The following is a 19,930-nucleotide window of genomic DNA, read 5'->3' as shown; positions in this document are numbered from 1 at the left end:
AGTGTATAGAAAACGGCCTTTCTCAAATTCTGTACATCTAAAGTGGATATGACATGGGTTGCTCCAGACTGGGCGAACCGGGATTTTCGACCACCCGTCCCGCAATCTGAGTGAATACTGTGTAAGTATTGCTCACTTGCAATTACCCATCAGCAAGAAATAACAGATCATACACTGCATATAATTATAAAGAAAGTGTATTTACAAATTTCAGCTTTATCGAATAGTTAGTAGGAAAAGAAAATAAAAAATAAAAGGGGCCCATTACATTTAAGCCAGTCCAAATGTGTACACAAATTGGAGCCCATCTTGAAGTTGACTTTAACTCACGGCTAGACCCATGGTCTGCGTGAAGGCACGCACCACCTTCCAAATGTCGCTCGAAATCCATCTCGAAGAAATGGGATCCCCCATGGAAGTATTGGCTGTTCCTCCTTGAAGCCCTTCATCTGCACAAAGCACCTTGTGCAACAGGGATGGCATCCTCAGCCATCTTTCCTCATGCCGTCTCCCAGCAACCGCCAAAGCAACCTTGACCCACACCAGCGTCTGTTCCAAAAACCTCTCCACCCAGCGTTCACTGGAACCTTCTCCCAATTCCGTCACACTACATTTCTAAGCATGAACATCACCACCCCTTATCTTTAACTCAAACCCAAACATGCTGAACACAGAGCAAATTGCTCTTAAAGAACTCCTAAAATTAAGCACCTACAGCGTATCAGTAAAAACCTTAACCAGGGGGTTAAACCCATTTAAGCTAATTCTATTTATTCACATTTGTCCTATATCCTTCTAAAAGTTTCCTATCCGTGCACCTATAAAAATTATTTTAAAGTGTTGTAATTGTACCTACCACAATAAAGCAACGCCAACTTCGATGGAGAGGTCATGTCATTCAGATGCCTATCTCGTATCTCCCCAAACGGATCCTTTACTCCCAGTTGAAGGAAGGTGAGCAAGCTCCTGTTGGACAAATGAAATGTTTCAAAGATAACATCTAAATCAGCCTGAAGAAATTCAATGTTGCATCTCAAAACTGAGAAGACATTGCACTCAAAAGGCACACCTGGAGGAAATCTGTACAAGAGGGAGATGCACTACATGAGAGTAACCTTTGCTATGACACAGAGAACAAGTGATACTGTGAAAGGAGAGATTAAACAAACAAAAGACCCAACCACTAACCACAGCCACTACTTACTCTTGCCCAGAATATGTGGATCACGAATCAGCCTCTACAGCCACCTGAGGACCCATCAATAGACAACTCCTTAGGAGTACTTTGTACTTGACTGGAGTGATTGCACTCCTGTTATATATACCTCAACTACTTCCTCTGGCAGTTCGTTCCAAATAGACACCTCCCTCTGCAAGAAGAAGTTGCCCTCCTGTCCCTTTTAAATCTTTCCTCTCTCACCTTCAACCTTTTCTCTCTGATTTTTTGATTCCCTTTCCCTGAGGGAAAAACAGAGATGATAGATAGTGTATGCATTTACCCTATTCCCCGGTGATTTTATACACCTCTATTCATATATTAATCATTTAGCATTGTTTCTAAATACCCCTGATTGGGTGTTGTGGGTGTATGGGCTGCCATGAGTGGTCTGGGTCAGGACTTCAGTTTCTGTTGCTTGAATTGGGGTTGAAGGTCCATGCAGGCAGGTAACAGGAGGTCCATCGACTCTCCCGTACCCCACCCTCCGGTTGGCTAGTTCCAGGGTTGGACATCCATGCGAGTCTGGAGGTTGAGGGTGAGAAGTCAAAGCGCCATGATAGGAAATCCTGGGGTCAATACCGACACATCCACTCTTGTGGGCTGCCCTCAGCACGTCATTAGGTTGTGTTATTTCTTCACGCAAACAATGTACTGGACATGTGATAAATAAATAAACCTGAATCTGAATCTTGTTGCTGTTTGCAATTGCAACCCCAGCGAGATGCCTCCCATGTCAATAACCTCCCATATGATGCAATGTTCAGATCATCTTGATTGTGTCACAATTATTGTCCAAGGCGCTCTTACTCATCATCCAACAGGGACATACTGGTTAAAGATCCAGTCCCACTCAGCACCATATCTTAAACACAAGAAATACTACAGATGCTGGAAATCAAGAGTAAAACATACAGAATTTTGCAGGAACTCATCAGGTCAGGCAGCATCAGTAAAAAGGAATACAGACACAATGTTTCGGGCCAAGACTCTTCAACAGTACCTTTTATTCCTTTCCATAGGTACTGCCTTACCTGCTGAGCTCCTCCAGCTTTTTGTATGTGTTACCATGCCTTAAAGAAGTGTTGGGACTTGTTAATCTGCTTTTAATTTAAAATTCTCTTTGGTACCAAATTTGGAAATCAAGGTAGATGAAGTTGTTGCCATTAACAAAATGATGCTGGAGGATCAGGTGAGCTGTTCTCCTCAGATGGGTGAGAGGAGATTTGATAGAGGTGTTGATGATATTATTGGTTTGCATGGGCTAGATGGATAGATGTTTTCTCCAATAGTAATTATTTGAAGTATCAGGGAGTACATGACTAAAAGTTTGGAGAAAGCAAAATCTGGAAATGTCAGAGAAAAAGAGAACTGGAATCCATTACAAAGTGGGGGTTGGAAACCAAAAAATAAGCTGGGTTTATAAGAGAGAGACAAGCAGGCATCTGAGTGCAATTTCCAAAGGCTGTTCAGAAATCTGACATTTGAGCAGACAACCCCAGCTGGCCTCATGAAAGCGGGTTTGGCATTGCTTTACACCCCAGAGTGCTTCAGTGGAATGTTACCTGATGAAAACTGACACCTGGAGGTGCAAATCATCCGAAGATTGGTTAACTGTACTGAGGGTCTGAAGGTCAAGAGACAGAGAGGTTAAGAAAGTGCAGAATCAGAGCGCTTTTTTCTTCACTCACATTAAACTAATTATCAGTAAATCATTAAAATTGTACTCCCAGCAAACTGACTATCAACCTCAGAAAGAAGAGAATACATTGACCTTGAGTCCATTAAGTACTCGAGCTGTGCTATCAACACATTATGGGAGAGGTTTGCATTTCTATTTTTCATTTCGAGCATGTCTGAATAACACAAAGTCGATCTGTCTCTGACTGTCCATTTCTCTTCGGCTGAACGTCACTCACCACACTAGCCATCAATTTTACACTTCACTTCCCATCACTGCAGCTTTCCTGTACCACCTCTTGGGCTTCCCTTGCACAGATGTCAACTAAATTACATGGCAGCTTTCCAGAGAGCCTTTAACATGTTAGGTTTTTAATCACTGCTCCTTGTAAAAATTGCAAAGAGTTTATCCTGATCTATGATACCAGTTATTTCTGCATCGTGTTGAAATGCATTTGAATATAAAATGCACAGGCACTGCGTTTGTGCAAAGTTGTTGCAAAAACATGATGCATGATCTCCCCCCTTTCCCTTCAGGTGCTCCCATGTTCCTCCATGCTGCCCTTACTTAGAACAAAGAGCATGCACACACGTTACAAAGTAGTGCCGAGGATGAAAAGTGACTGTGTGGAAAGCAAGAAGAGAAAGCGGACATTAAGTCAAGCAAGAGACCAACTTGCGAAAGTCCTGCACTTTGTCTGTACTTAACTCCATGCTCTCTCTGTGTTGGGAAGGTGGTGCAGGACCCTTAGATGTCACATCTTCAGGTTCAGGAATAGTTATTACCCTCAACTATCTTATTCCTGAACATCACTCACCTCAACACTGAACTGACTCCACAACCTGTAGACTCATTTTCGATGATGCTACAACTCATGATCTCAGGTGTAACTATTAATTTATTCGCCCATTTATTTATCTATCTATCCAACTATTGATTGATTAATTAATTATGTATCTAACTATCTATTTATTTATGTTTATTTGTTTTATTTTTGTATTTACACGTCTTTTGCACATTGGTTGATTGTCAGCATTTATATGTGTGTAGTTTCTCATTGATTTTGTTGTACTTCTTTGTTTTACTGCAAAGGTCTGCAAGAAAATGAATCTCTGGGAAATACACAGTGACATATTGTATACATATGTACTTTGATAATTAATTTACTTTGAACTTTGAAATGTGGATACCTTAATCACCCGGTTCTTTGTCATTTCAATTCCTACACTGATCTCTCTGCTCTCAACCACCTCCAGTGCTGGGCTGAGGGTAAATGTGGACCATTGGATTGTAGCAAAACCCAGGTAGAATATGAGGTACTGTCATTCTAGTATGTAATATCCTGTCATGGCATGAATGATATATTTTCCAGATCTCGGTAACCTGCACCTTTGTCGTTTTCATCTCTTGTTCCACAGGTTCTCTCACTTCCCTTCCTCCTTTCCAATCCTACCAACCACCAGTGCTCCCCCCATTATCCATTTTCTTTCCACGCCCATGCATGGTTCCATCTGCCCACCATCCAGACATTTAAACTGCTGAGACACCTATCTCCTCCCGTTGGCTCCATTTGCCAACTTTTCTCAAAACTGGTTCCTCTTATCACTTTTTCTCCACCCAGAATCTGTGGCCTTTTGTTGACTTACAGACTGTGCAAAGTAAACAACTTCATGATGTGTGAGCGATGATAAACCTAATTCTGATATGGGTCTCTGTTGTGGACTGGGATTGGGAAGTGGGCAGACAGAGAGAAATCATGGGTGGGAAAAGGGGAGAGCGCGGGAAGCATTAGGGACACATTATGTAGTGATCAATAAACCAATTGTTTGGAAGCAAATGACCTTGCCTGGGATCTCAGGGCTGTGTTTCTGCACCCGTGCCACCCCTTGCCACTGGCACTCCTTCTCTGCCACTTCACCATTCTCGACATTCTTTGCTCACTCCAGATTTACAATTCACTCCACATAACCCAGTATACGTATGTGCCTAAGACTTTTGCATAATACTGTATCACCTTCCAGTCTTTGTCTGTACCTCTACATTACCCTCTCCCAATCTGACTCTTCCTGCTCCTCTTCATCTGGTTCCACCTATCACCTGCCAGCTCTTGTCTTATTTTTCCCTCTCACCACATTATATCAGCTACTTTCCCTCTGCACTCTCTGTCCCAATACAAGGTCGTGACCTGACACACCGATTATGCCTCTCTGCCCACAGGTGCCTCCTGAAGAATTAGGTTTGTCCAGTAGTTATTGATCAGCAGATATAATACTATCTTATTATGGTGATATTATTGTATATAAATATATTGATACAATTATGAAGTCATGCCAGAAGATTTGATATGTCATCAACGACTCAAACAAATTTCCATAGATGTAGAGTGGAGAGTACTGATTGTATCACTGTTTGATATGGAAACACCAATGCTCAGGATCAGAAAAAAGCTGCAGAAGGTTGTAAAATCAGCCAGCTCTTTCATGGGCACTTGCCCCACCATCAAGGGCATCTTCAAATGGTGACGCCTCAAGAAGATGGCATCCGTCATTAAGGATTCGCACTGTCTGGCGCATGCCCCTTCTCATTATTACCATCAGGGAGGAGGTAGAGGAGCCTGAACACACACATTCAATGCCTGAGGAACAGCTCCTTTCCCTCCACCATCAGTTTTCTGAATGGGCAAAACACCCAAATAGCCATGAAATCTGCCTCACTAGAGCTCTCTTTTTGCACAATTTAGTCTTAATATAGCTTATTATAACTTATAGTTCTTTTTTATATAGTGCACTGTACTGTTGCCACAAAGAAACAAATTTCATGACATTTGTCAGTGATATGACCTGATTCTGATTTGGCATTGTTTTTTCACATCGAACCAAGGAAATTGACTTTTCTGCCAGGAGCCAGAGACAGAAACCAGAACAGCAAATAAGACACCTGTGGCATTACTGAGTGTGGGAGCAGATGGCTCTGAATAAGTTCAATAAATGCAGCCATGGTGAGAATACAGATCAAATTCTAGTCAAGAAGAGGAGCACCACAGCTCAAAAGGCTCCTGGGTGTGTGCTTTGTCTAAGGACTGTCAGAATTAATGAAGATTAGGGCAAATACAATGTGGCTGACAGAGCATCTTCAGGTGTCTTGGTACTAGAATAATTGGGCAGCACAGTACATAGAACACAGAACATCAAAAGTATATATACATTATACAGCCTTGAGATTCATCTCTTTAAAGGTAGCCACAAAACTAAGATATCCAAAAGAACCCATTAAAAAAAGACTGTCAAAAGAAGACCATTAACAGAGAGAGAGAGAGAGAGAAAACAAAATGTGCTAAAAATAAAAGTAAACAAATAGTATTGTGACCTAAAGTGAGTCTACAGACATAAAGCCAGGCGTCCCTGCAGTCAGAACAGGCTATACCCTCAGTTCAGTGCAGAGCCAAGTTAACATGGTGGTGTTGGTCCTGAGGTTCCTACAACTCCTTTCTAATGGCAGCAGCAAGAAGATAGCATGACATGGGTGGTGGAGGTCTCTGATGATGAATGCTGCTTTCCAATGACAGCACTCCGTGTAGATGTGCTCAATGGCAGGGAGGGCTTTACCCATAATGGGCTGGGCAGTATCCACAACTTTTTGTAGGATTTTCCATTCAAGGGCATTGGTGTTTTCATACCAGGCCTTGATGTAACCAGTCAATATACTCTCCACTACTCATCCATTGAGGCTTGTTGTAGCACCAATCTCCCAATCTCCCTCCTATATGCTGATTCATCACCGCCTTTGATTTGTCCTAGGACAGTGATTCAGCAAACTTGAATATGGCATTGGAGCCACGCTGAGCCTCACAGTCATGATCAGAAAGGAGAGGGCTAAGTACATGGCCTTATGGTGCGCCTATGCTGATGGAGATTGGGGAGGGGATGTTGTTGCCAATCCAAACTGATTGTGGCCTGCAAGGGAGGAAGTAGAGCAGTGGTCCCCAACCACTGGGCCGTGGACCGGTACCGGGCCGCAAAGGATGTGCTACTGGGCCACGAGGAAACAATATGATTTGGCGATATGAAATGATATGATTTAGCTGCACCTTTTCTCATTCCCTGTCACGCCCACTGTTGAACTTGTATGCACACGAGGTCATTACGCACGTGTCATCCATGTCAGCGCGGGAGGAAGATCAACTCCTTAAGCTTGCAAATGACGACAGGCTGAAAAGTATGTTTGACATAACACCTCTGCCGGCATTCTGGATCAAAGTCAAGGCTAAATATCCTGAGATAGCCACGAAAGCACTGAAAACGTTGCTTCCATTTCCAACATATCTCTGCAAAGCAGGGCTTTCTGCAATGAATGCAACGAAAACTAAATTGCGGAATAGACTGGACATAAGGAACCCCCTTCGAGTATTGCTTTCTCCCATCACCTCTCAAAGGGACCATCTTGTTGCAGGGAAACGAGCCCAGGGCTCCCACTGATTCAGCGATATTGGTGTGTTGCAATGATTTCACATGTTCATACGAAGAAAATATGAACTGTGCGTTTAAAATCAAAACATTACTTAAAATGTTATGATGTTATTGAGTTATAACTGACTTATAATTGACTTATCACTATATTCATGCGAGGAAAATAGTGTTGTGTGTTTAATATTAAATTCGTTAGATAAACCCTTTTAGAAATGAAATTGAGTGCATTAGCCACTTATAAGTGACTTATAGTTGACATCACCTATATTCCGGTCGTGATTAACAGCCCCTCTCCAGTTGCCAACTATCCCGTATTAGCCGGGACATCCCGTATATTGGGCTAAATTGGTTTGTCCCATACGGGACCGCCCTTGTCCCGTATTTCCCCCGCTAAGGTAGAACGTTGCTATGAAACCTTTCATGCTGAAATGGCGTAAATCGAAGAAGAAATTACCATTAATTTATATGGGAAAAATTTTTGAGCGTTCCCAGACCCAAAAAATAACCTACCAAGTCATACCAACTAACACATAAAACCTAAAGTAACATTAACATATAGTAAAAGCGGGAATGATATGATAAATACACAGCCTATACAAAGTAGAAATAATGTATGTACAGTGTAGTTTCACTGAGCAGAATCGTCAAAATCGACTTGTAGAAAACAAATCGGCACGTACACGCCATGCATACGCACCTAATGTATGCGTGCGTGCGCACACAGGTGCCCGCGCAAGGCTTCATGGTCATGATAGTCTTTCTCAGGGTAAACACAGTGAGAAAGTTGGCAACCCTACCCCCCCCCCCCCCCCGGTCAGCCAGTCCGTGAGAATATTAAACCGGTCCGCGGTGCAAAGGTTGGGGACCCCTGAAATAGAGGACTCAGATGCCCAAGGAGAGATTGAGGCCAAGGTCTTGAAGCTTACTGATTAGTTTTGAGAGGAACATGGTATTGAATGCCAAAGAGCATCCTGAACTATGCATATTTGCTGCCCAGTTCTTCCAGGGTTGAGTGAAGAGCTAATAAGCTGGTATCAGCTGCAGACTTGTTGTGCCAGTATGCATATTGGAGCAGATCCACATCACTTTTCAGGCTGGAGTTGATACGTTTCATCACCAGCCTCTCAAAACACTTCATCACTGTGAATGGAAGTGCGACTGGAAGATAGCCACTGAGGCAGTTTACCGTACTCTTAGGCACTGGTATAACTGAAGACTGCATGAAGCAGGTGGGGACCTCAGTCTGCCGACGCAAGAGGTTAAAGATATGTCGGTGAACAGACCAGCCGTTGATCAGAGCAGATCTTTAGTACTCGGCTAGGTACCCCATCTGGGCTGCATGCTTTCTGTTGGTTCACCCTCATGAAGGAAACTCTCACGTCAGCCTCAGAGACTGAAATGACAGGGTCACTGGGGGCTGAGGGAGTTAGTAAAGATTCCTCCATGTTTTGATTGTCAATGCGAGCATAGAAGGCATTGAGCTCATCTGGGAGAGAAGCCCTTTTGATACCTATGTTGCTTGGTGTCACTTTGCAAGAGGTAATAGCCTTTATTCCCTGCCACAACTGTCAAACCTCCTTCAGTGACTCAAGTTTGGTCCAGAATTACCAATTCAAACCTGAATTAGCTTTCTGGAGATCATACCTGGACTTCTTGGATCTTATTTGGTTGCCAGAACTGAATACCACTGTTCTTGCCCGCAGCAGATTGCAGATCTCATGGTTCATCCAGATCTTGTGGTTGGGAAAGTCTCTGAATGATTTTGTGGGAACACACCTATTTACAAATGCTTTCATAAAATCTGTGACAACCTTGGTGCATTTATTCAGGTCCTCAACGGGGTTTCCTGTTTTATGGATGTCTGTAAAGAGTACAAATTTGAGGTTAGGTAGATAGGTGATACTTTATTGATCCCAAAGAAAATTACAGTATCACTGTAGTATTACAAGTGCACCGATATACAAATATTAGAAGAGAAGTACGAAAGAATAAAAAATGTTACTTCAAACAATATTCACTTCCCCGGCTATAGGTTGACTCATTATAGAGCCTAATGGCCGAGGGTAAAGATGACCTCATATAGCACTCTTTGGAGCAGCGCAGTTGTCTTCATCTATCACTAAAAGTGCTCCCCTGTTCAACTAAGGTGGCAGGCAAAGGGTGAGAAACATTGTCCAGAATTGCCAGGATTTTCTAGAGGGTCCTTTGTTCTACCACAGCCCTCCAGTATGTCCAGTTTGACTCCTATAACAGAGCCAGTCTTTCTGATCAGTTTATTGAACTTGTTGGCATCACCCATGTTGATGCCATTGTCTCAGTACACCAGTGTATGGAAGATTGTATTATCAACAACAGACTGGCAGAACATGTGAAAGAGAGGCCTGTATACTCCAAAGGACTTCAGTCTCCTCAGGAAGTAGAAGCGACTCTGGCCTTTCTTGTACACAGCCTCTGTGTTGGTGTTCCAATTAAGTCTGTCATCCAGTTGCACCCCCAGGTACTTGTAGGTCCTCACCACATCTACATCCTCACCCTCAGTAATAACAGAGAGCAGTGCAGGTTTAGTCTTCCTAAAGTCCATCACCTTCTCCTTTGTCTTACTGATGTTGAGAAGCGGATGATTCAGCTTGCACCATTTGACAAAATCCTCCACTGGGGGCCTGTATTCATCCTGTCATCCTCCCTTTATACACCCAACTATTGCTGAATCATCAGAGAATTTCTGTAGATGACATTACTGAGTGTGATATCTGAAGTCCGAGATATACGGTAACAGAAAGGGAACCAATACAGTCCCCTGTGGGGCCCCAGTGCTGCTTATAACCATGTCTGACACACAGCACTGAGGTTGTATATTCTATACATTTTCTGATATTAAATGAACCTTTGAATCATTGAACCTTTTAATGAGTCCTTGTCATGGCCTAGTCCACGAATTTGAAGCAATCCCATAGCCACTTCTCTGCCTCCCATGGTCATCTCTTTGTTGTCCTTACTTCTGGAACCTCTGCCTGTATGCAAGTGATTGGATATTCAAAATACAGTCAAGATTTGGAACATTAGGTATTTCTTATTGTAGTATATCAGTGGTTGAGTATGTTGGGACCGCTCGTGCTGCAGGTTATATGCTGATGATTACTGGGCAGAGATCGCTTCAAGCATGTTTGATGGAAGTCCCTGAATATTACTTGAAATCTGTCAGGGTAGGCTTTCTTGTTTGGTGATCGCAGCATTCAATACCTTGAGTGCATGATTAACATTAACTTTTGGTGGTATGTGAACTACAGTCAGGATTATGGAGGAAAATTCTCTTGGCAAATAGAATGGTCAGCACTTGCTAGAAACTCTAGTTCAAGAGAACAAGAGTATGACAAAGCCACCACACACGAGCACCATAAAGAGTTTATAATGAAACACACACACCACATTTTTGCCTTGTCTGAATCAGCAGTATGGTCCATCCTATGTATCAAGAAGCCTTCAGTTCTTATTGATGCATCTTGCATGTCTAGAGTGAGCCATGTCTCCAGGAAGCATAGAGCACAACAATTCCTCATTTTGCACCGAAACAGCAAACTTGCCCTTTTGTACTCAGTCTTGATCTCCAGTGACCGTATATTGCTAACAATGCGCTGGGTAGAGTGAGTTTCATTTCTTGGCATTTCAGCTTGACTTGGAGTCCTCCCTTCCTCCCTTTCTTCCAGCCATGGCAATATACTTTCATCAGCCTAGCGGTACCGTGCCTGCATGTTGTGAGGGTTAAGTCTACCAAGTCATTCAGTAGATCATGAAATTGACAGTTCATTAAGACAGTTCAAATTCACTTATTACCATCTAGCTATCCTCCCCCTTCCACCATCTTTTTTTATTTTGGCATCTTCCCTCTTCCTTTTCAGTCCTGAAGAAGAATCTTGGCTTGATATGTCAACAGCTTATTAATTTCCATAGATGCTGTCTGACCTGCTGAGTTCCTCCAGCATTTTGTGTGTGTTACAGGTATACAAGTGTACCTAATAAAGTGGCCACTGACTGTATATGCACAGTTAAGAGATCCAAAACTTTCACGTACGAGAAAAAAAATTAACTTTATTTGTAATATTTATGTTGAAAATCAAAACACACAGCGAAATGTGCAATCTGTGTCAAATCAAATCAGCGAGGATTGTTCTGATATCAACATAGCATGCTCACAATAACTATATGTCTTAGAATGTGGGAGGAAGCTTGAGAACCTGGAGGAAACCTAAGCAGTTAGAGGAAGAACATACAAATTCCTTAAAGACAACACTGAGAATTGAACCTTGATCTTATGGCTGGCTCTTTAAGAGCATTTCATTAACAGCTATGCTATCATGCTGCCCCGAGATCTGTCACATGCATATATTGAATTGATAATGGACGGGGAAAGATGCAATATGCAATGATTAATACAAGAGAGCTTTTATTACTACATATATCTACTTTATTTCATGGAACAGTCTCCAAAGATTTTTCTCTCTACAATGGATAGTCTCAATAAGATTGAGATCTCTGTAAAAATTATGGACTATTAACCTCAGAACAACAGAATCTTCAAATATTGGACGTGTTCAAGAGTATAAACAAACTCATTTTATAGCTCAAAGAACTATGCATGCATTTTTACAGAAATGAAAGTGAGCTAAAAGTAAGATCTATTCAGATTTCATCTTCTCAAAGAATGTGAAAGTAAGTAAGACCATAAGACCATATGATAGAGGAGCAGAATTAGACCATTTGGTCCATCAAGTCTGCTCCACAATTTCATCATGGCTGACCCAGTTCTCTCTCAGCCCCAATCTCCTGCCTTCTCCGACTTTCCATTCATGTCCTGACTAATCTATCAAACTCTGCCTTAAATATACATAAAAACTCCACAGCTGCCTATGGCAAAGAATTCCACAGATTCACCACTCACTGGCTTTAAGAAACTCCTCCTCATCTCTAAAAGGATGACCCTTTATTCTGAGACTGTGTCCTCTGGTCTTTGACTCCCACAACATTAGAAATATCCTCTCCACATTCACTTCATCAATTGATATGTTTCAATGAGGTCACCCCTCATTCTTCTAAAATCCAGTGAGTACAGGCCCAGAATCATGAAACGGTCTTCATATGACAAGATTTTCAATCCTGGAATCATTTTCGTGAACCTCTTTTGAACCATCTCTATTATCAACACATCCTTTCAAAGATAAAGGGCCCAAAACTGCTCACAATATTCCAAGTGAAGCCTCACAAGTTCTTTATAAAGCCTCAACATTACATCCTTGCTTTTATATTCTAGTCCTTTTGAAAAAAATGCTAACATTGCATTTGCTTTCCTCACTACAGACTCAATGTGCAAAGTAACCTTTAACGTATCCTTTGCACCTCAGATTTTTAAATTTTCTCTCAATTTAGAAAATAGTCTATCCTTTTACTTCTACAATTGTATGACCATACACTTCCCAACACTGTATTCCACCTGCCACTTCTTTGCCCATTCTCCTGATTTGTCTAAGTCCTTATGTAGCCTCAGTACTTTCTCAAAACTACCTGCCCCTCCACCTATCTTCATATCATCCACAAACTTTGCAACACAGCCATCAATTCTGTCATCCAAGTCATTGACAAACGCATAATATAAAAAGAAGTGGTCCCAACACAGACTTCTCTGGAACACCACTAATTCTTGGAAGCGAACCAGAAAAGGCTCCTTTATTCCTACTCTTTGCCTTCTGTCAATCAGCCAGTGCTTTTTCCATGTTAGGATCTTTCCTTTAGTACCATGGACTCTTAGCTCGATAAGCAGCCTCATGTGTGGCACCTTGTCAAAGGCCTTCTGCAAATTCAAGTTCACAATATCCACCGATTTTCCTTTGTCTATGCTGTTTCTTATTTCTTCAAAGAATTCCAACAGATTTGTCAGGCAAATCTGAGGAAATCATGCTGACCAAGGCCTATTTTATTATGTGCTTCCAAGTACCGCAAAACCACATCCTTAACAATTTACTCCAACATCTTCCCAACCAGCAATGTCAAACTAACTGGCCTATGACTTACTTTCTTCTGCTTCTCTCCCTTCTTGAAGAGTGGAGTGACATTTGCAATTTTCCAGTCTTCCCATTATAGTGATTCTTGAAAGATTACTACTAATTCCTCCACAATTTCTTCAACCACCCCTTTCAGATCCCTGGGGTGTACACCATCTGGTCCAGGTGATTTATTTACATTTCAGTCAAGATAGCACAACTGAACAACTGGGTCAATATCTTCCAAATAGTCCACAAAACTGTTTAATTCATTTCTTCTATGTCTTCATTTTATCTTAACTATGTTTCTAGAACTGTTCAAGCCTGTGATTTACAGTTTGGAAAACAGTCGAGTGATCTCGCGCTTTGCTGTCTCCAAGAAAATTCCAGGAGGCCCGCAGCATCAAGGCAAAAAAGTTTAGAGAACAAAATCAACTCCACTTCTGGCCGAATAAAGCATCAAGGAAGACTGAAACATCAAAGTGAATGTGCAAGGTGAGTGCGACTACCAGCCTTCTGCTCGCTGCTGTAATGGATCTTACACACACTGTTAAGTGTGTGAACCCACGTGATTTTTAGTTGAAATAATAGAAGTTACTTGTTGGTAAATGCAGATTCTCTGTGCCTCACTGATCATTATTACAAGGGGTGATTCTTGTATCAAGGCCTTTCATGATAAACTCTTTGTGGTGTTTGGATGTGGTTGTTTTGTCATACTCATATTCCCCCTGAACTGAAATATCGAATGATTAATTCTACTCACTAAGAGAGATCTCCTCCTTGATCCTACCTGCAGTTTATATAGCACCAAAAGCCAACATTAATCAGGCGCTCGAGACTCTTAGTAGGCACGTGCATGAATGAACATTGCAGGGTGATATAGGAGCAAAGGGTTAGAATGATCTTAGAGTAGGTTAAAAGGTCAGCACAACACCCAGCCAAAGATTTTGCTCTGTGCTGTAGTGTTCTGTGTTCTCTGTGCAAGATGAGAAAGTAAGTTCAAGCTTATGTTCCTCTGACTGTATATGTTAACAAGCAAATAAAACAATATTCCTCCGGACCACAGCACAACAACAAAATATATATCACACACAGACCATAAAGCAAAGCATTAGTAGATATATTGATCTTCCCTAATTAAGGAAGGGTCTATCAGAATCAGGTTTAATACCACCGGCATAATTCATGAAATTTGTAGTTACATGGCAGCAGTACAGTGCATCTAAATTACAATAAGAAATATATATGTAAGGGGTTTCTTCTTTTATGTTACTGCGAAGGCTAACAAAACAGCTTGTTATAATTAAAATGGCTTTTCTGTAATAATAACTGCGATGTAAGGCGTTTTCTCTCTCTCTCTCTCTCTGCTTGTTTGGGTTATATTATTGATAAGAGAGAGAAAAAAACAATTGGGATAGATGTTATTCTTTCTTGTGTGTCTGTAAGGCTTTGGCGCAGAAGGCGCGACGGGGACAGGGAGAGGAGACGCGTTGCTGTAAGCTGGGCGGCAGAACGGACCCCGAGCGGGAATCCGAGGCCCAGGGCCTTTGGCGAGGAGAGGAGATGAAGACAGACTCGTGTGGAGCGTCTGGTCGACCACCATGGTTGGTCCCGGGCGGCGGATCGAGGTGGTCCAAGGGGATCGAATGTGGAAAGAAGACTCCATTAATTGATTAATTGAGCTCCAACTGTTCTGCACAAAGTGGTTGAACTTTGATAAGTTCGGCGCCTTTTACTTTCCTTTTATATGTTATCTCTATTAATTACGTAGTTCCAGTAAGATCTATAAAATGTAATCATTTAATCGCATATGGGGTACTGTCTGTTATTTGGTGTGATGGGGTCCATCACACAGCAACTACACAAACTTGATTACCCAGTTTGGCAGGACCGAAGGCTGCTCCCCCTAGACAAAAGCGAGCTGAGCGAGGCTGAGGCTTACCAGGGGGCTACGTATATATAAGAGAACAAAAAGAGAGCAAAAACAGTGAGGTGCTGTTCATGACTTTATGGGCCATTCAGAAATCTGATGGTTCATGGGAGGAGGCTGTTCCTAAAACATTGAATGTGTGTGTTCAAGGCCCTGTACCTACTCCCTGATGGTAGAAATGGGTAGAGAGCATGTTCTGGGTGGTGAGGGTCCTTAATAATGGATGCCACCTTTTAGCGGCATCACCTTTTGAAGATGACCTCGAATGCAGTGCCCATGATGGAGCTGGCTGAGTTTACAACTTTTACCAATCCTTTGCTGTGGTCCCTTCATGTTACCTTTGTTCTTAAAGGTATAAAAATGTGATGTACTTTGAGTCTGGGAGACCCTACTGAGAGGGCCTCCAGGGGAATGTCTAGTAGTCATGATGAATAAAGTGCTTTGTATCATCTGCTTCAGTGTCTCTTCTTTCACTCAGATCACAGTCACACATTAGTCACAGGTAAATGGGTTGGAACTTCTTGGAGAAAAATTATATAATGTTGCTTGGAATGGATTAGATTATATGAGGAAAATTTGCGTAGATTAAGCCTGTATTCACCAGAATTTTCAACATAATTGAAATATAAAGGACCAGTGAGGTTTTGATAGGATAGATGAGGAGAGGATGTTTGCATTTGTGAGAGAATCCAGAATCATGAATCATTTCTGAAAAAGTTAAGGATTAAATGATTTCTTTCCTCTCTCAAAGTAATCTTGGAACTCTATTCAAAGCGCACAAATATTTTTAAGGCGGAGGTAGTCACATATTTGAAAAGTAACCAGGATACGCAGGAATGTAGAATTCAAGTTACTATCAGATCCATTATGATGTTAATGAATGTCAAAGAAAGCTGAGGTGCCACGATCTTTTTAATTCGAATGTTCACAGGCTTACACAACAGGGGAACAGACCCCTTGACCCAACTGGTTCAACCTCACCAAGATTCCCATCCAAGCTAGTATTAGTTGTCTTCCTTCGGCCCATGCCTTGCTTGGAGTATTGTGAAGTTTTCGGCTCCTCATATAATATGTGCTGACATTGGAGAGGATTCAAAGATGGTTCTGGGTCTGTATTCAATGAAATTCAGAAGAATAATAAGTATCTCGTTGAAACCTATCACATGCTGGAAAGCCTTGATAGAGCAAATGTGGTGAGCATGTTTCCATGGTGGGGAAGTCTAGGGCCAGAGGACACAGCTTCAGAAGAGAGGGATGTCTAATTAGAATGGAGGTGAGGATGAATTTCTTTCATCAGAGAGTGGTGAATCATTGGAATTTATTACCACATGGCAGTGGAGGCCAAGTCATTGGATATATTTAAAGCAGAGATTGATAATGCCTTGATTAGTCATGGCATAAAGGATTACGGGGAGAAGGCAGGAGATTAAGTTGAAAGGGAAGTGGATCAGTCATAATGAAATGGTAGAGCAGACTTGATAGGCTAAATGGGCTAATTCTGCTCTTCTATCTTATGCCCTTTCAAACTATGTACTTTACCAAATCCCTTTTAAATGTTGTTAATGTAACTGCCTTAACCACTTCCTCTGACAGCTTATTCCACATACAGACCACACTCTTGGTGAAAGAGTTACCCCTCAGCTTCCTATGAAATCTCCCTCCTCTTACTCTGAACCTAAGATCCCTAGTTCTAGATTCTTCAAACCTGAGAAAAAGACTGAGTACATTCATACTATCTAAGCCATATAGAGAGGTGTATAAGATCCATACAGGGGAGGCTAGATCCAGTGATGTGCTATTGTATTACCTTTTATAATTTTATACTTACTATATATCACATGTCATATTTCCTTAAAATATAGGCCTATCTAATTCATGCTGTCTCAGAGCAGTCCTACTCCTTATCAATGTTCCCTCCATTAATTCAAAGTCAACTTCAAAAGACAAGTTTATTGTCAGATTGGGAGATCGTTTCGCTGAGTACCTACACTCTGTCGCCAGGAAAATCAAAATCTCTCAGTGGCCACCTATTTTAATTCCACTTCCCATTCCCATTCCAACATGTCCATCCATGGCCTCCTCTACTGTCGTGATGAAGCCATACTCAGGTTGGAGGAGCAACACCTTATATTCGGTTTGTGTTGCCTCCAACCTGATGGCATGAACAGCGATTTCTTGAACTTCCAGTATTGCGCCCCCCTTCCTTCACCATTCCCTATTCCCATTTACCTCTCTCACCTTATCTCCTTACCTGCCTATTATTCTATCTGGTGCTCCTCCCCCTCTTCATTCTTCCATGGCGTTCTGTCCTCTCCTATCAGATGTCCTCTTCTCCAGCCCTGTATCTCTTTCACCAATCAACTTCCCAGCTCTTTATGTCCCCCCACTTCTCCCTCACCTTGTGTTTCTCTCTCCCCTTCCCCCTACTTTCTTATTCTGATTCCTCATCTTTTTTTTCCAGTCCTGATGAAGGGTCTCAGCCAGAAACATCAACTCATTTCCATAGATGCTGCCTGACTTGCAGAACCTCTTGTGTTTACATAAAAGTTATTTTGCTTTTACTTTATTTCTCCTCAGATTATACCCGCAAGATATCTCCAGATCCGAAATTCCAAATCTGCAAATAAATGGCACAATTTTCTTATAGAAAACTGTTCACTCATTTCTTGTAGCATGCATCAAAATATTTATAGAGAGGATCAAAATATGACAACGTAGCTTAGATTTAGTCACATTCCTGCTCCCAAGTGAATACTCATCAAAGTTTCTTGGATATGTATCATTAGCTACAGTCACATACATACATTCTAAAGGGGTGCACTCACTCTGAAATGGGTTACGGTAAATTGTCACATCACATGTTTTTATTAACTGCAATAAATAAGCACATCCCAAAATAATCAACCTCGTGCTCATTTTCTTCCATGATCATCTCCCTCATGTGCTATCTGAGCTCCACTGAGATGTCTGCACACATCCTAACCTGATCCTTATCAGAGAATAAAATGTAACAGACAAAATGCTAGAAATGAAATACAGCTAATAGAAAACGGAGCATAGGACTTAAAGTGTAGAACAGCACTGCACAGGAGCAGCCCCTTCGGCCAACGATGTATGTACCAATCATCATGTCAAATTAAACTAAATCTCTTCTCCCTGCTCATGATTCATAGCCCTCCATTCCCTGCATTTTCATGTATATATCTAAAATCCTTTTCAACATCACTATATGCGCTTCCGCCAATGTCTCTGGCAGCACATTACAGGCTTTTACTTCTCTCTGTTTAAAAAAAAAACTTGCCCTGCACATCTCCTTTAAACTTTTACAAAATGTTGGAGGAACTTAGCAGGTCAGGCAGTATCTATGGAGAAGAATAAACAATCACTGTTTTGGACCAAGACTCTTCATCAAGACTTGCTGGTTTTGCCTGTATTGATGAAGTATTTAAACTGTCTACACCCATCAACCTGCTCTGTGACCATAGCTCTCCTTATCCCTCCTATCCATGTACTCTACCTATGCAAACTTGCTTAAGTGTTGAAATCGAGATTACATCCACTACTTGCTCTGGCAACCATGAAATATCAATGACCATGCTCTCACAACCATGAAACGTTCATGACTACATGCTCACAGCCATGAAACGTTGATGCTTTATTCCCTTGTTTAGAAGCTTCCTGCTTTGCCGAGTTCCTCCAGAATCTTGTATGTGTCAGTCTGGATTTCCAGCATCTGCAAAATATCTTTAGACTTTCTCCTCCTCAACTTAAGTGCAGGTCCTCTAATATTTGACCTCTTTGCCCTGGAAAAATCAATCTGTTTACAGTATCTATGCCCCTCATAATTTGTGATCAATTTCTTATAATTTCTGGTGGTTGCTCAGAGACTTCTGAAGAAATCTCTGAACAAGTAGTACCAACATTTCACCTGTGGAACTAGAGTATGCAACACACTTGACCACTGATATATCACCATCAAGAATGCTTACTGCACCATTCCACACCCATACTTTGGAAAGTTCAATCACCTGCTTGTACTACTAGTACCAGTGTATAGGCAGAGACTAAAGACCGCTACCCCAGTCTCAGTGTTGAGGACAAAGAAGGAATGGTCAAGAGGCGGAGAAGCTGCTCACAGTTCTGTTTTGAGTCAGTGGACTGAACAATATTCATAGATTCATCTTTGAATATGAATGAATGTGCCATAGCTGTCACCAACTTCAACAGGATATGTATCTTAGAGAACATACAAGACATACCCAAACCAAAAACTATGGACAAACCAGGAGATTTGTAGTCAGCTGAGGGTTAGATCTACGGCATCCAAGACTGGTGATCCAGAACTATACAAGAATGCAGGTATAACATATGGAAGTCAACTTTAAGGGTGAGAAACAATTTTACTTGAAATTAGAGACAAAATTGAATGCGCATCAGCTCTGACCAGGTCTGCTGGCCTTTAGTTCTTACAAGATGAAACCTTACATCATGAATGTCGTGATGCTTCATTCCAAGATGAGTCCAATGCCTTTAATAGACACTTTGAAAAGGAGAATAAAGCCACACTGTGCAAATACCTGCAGTGCCGGGTAACCCTGTGACCTC

This window comes from Mobula hypostoma, chromosome 14 (genome assembly GCF_963921235.1).
Source record: "Mobula hypostoma chromosome 14, sMobHyp1.1, whole genome shotgun sequence".
NCBI classification, from domain to species: domain Eukaryota; kingdom Metazoa; phylum Chordata; class Chondrichthyes; order Myliobatiformes; family Myliobatidae; genus Mobula; species Mobula hypostoma.
Note: the sequence above shows the minus strand (reverse complement) of the source record.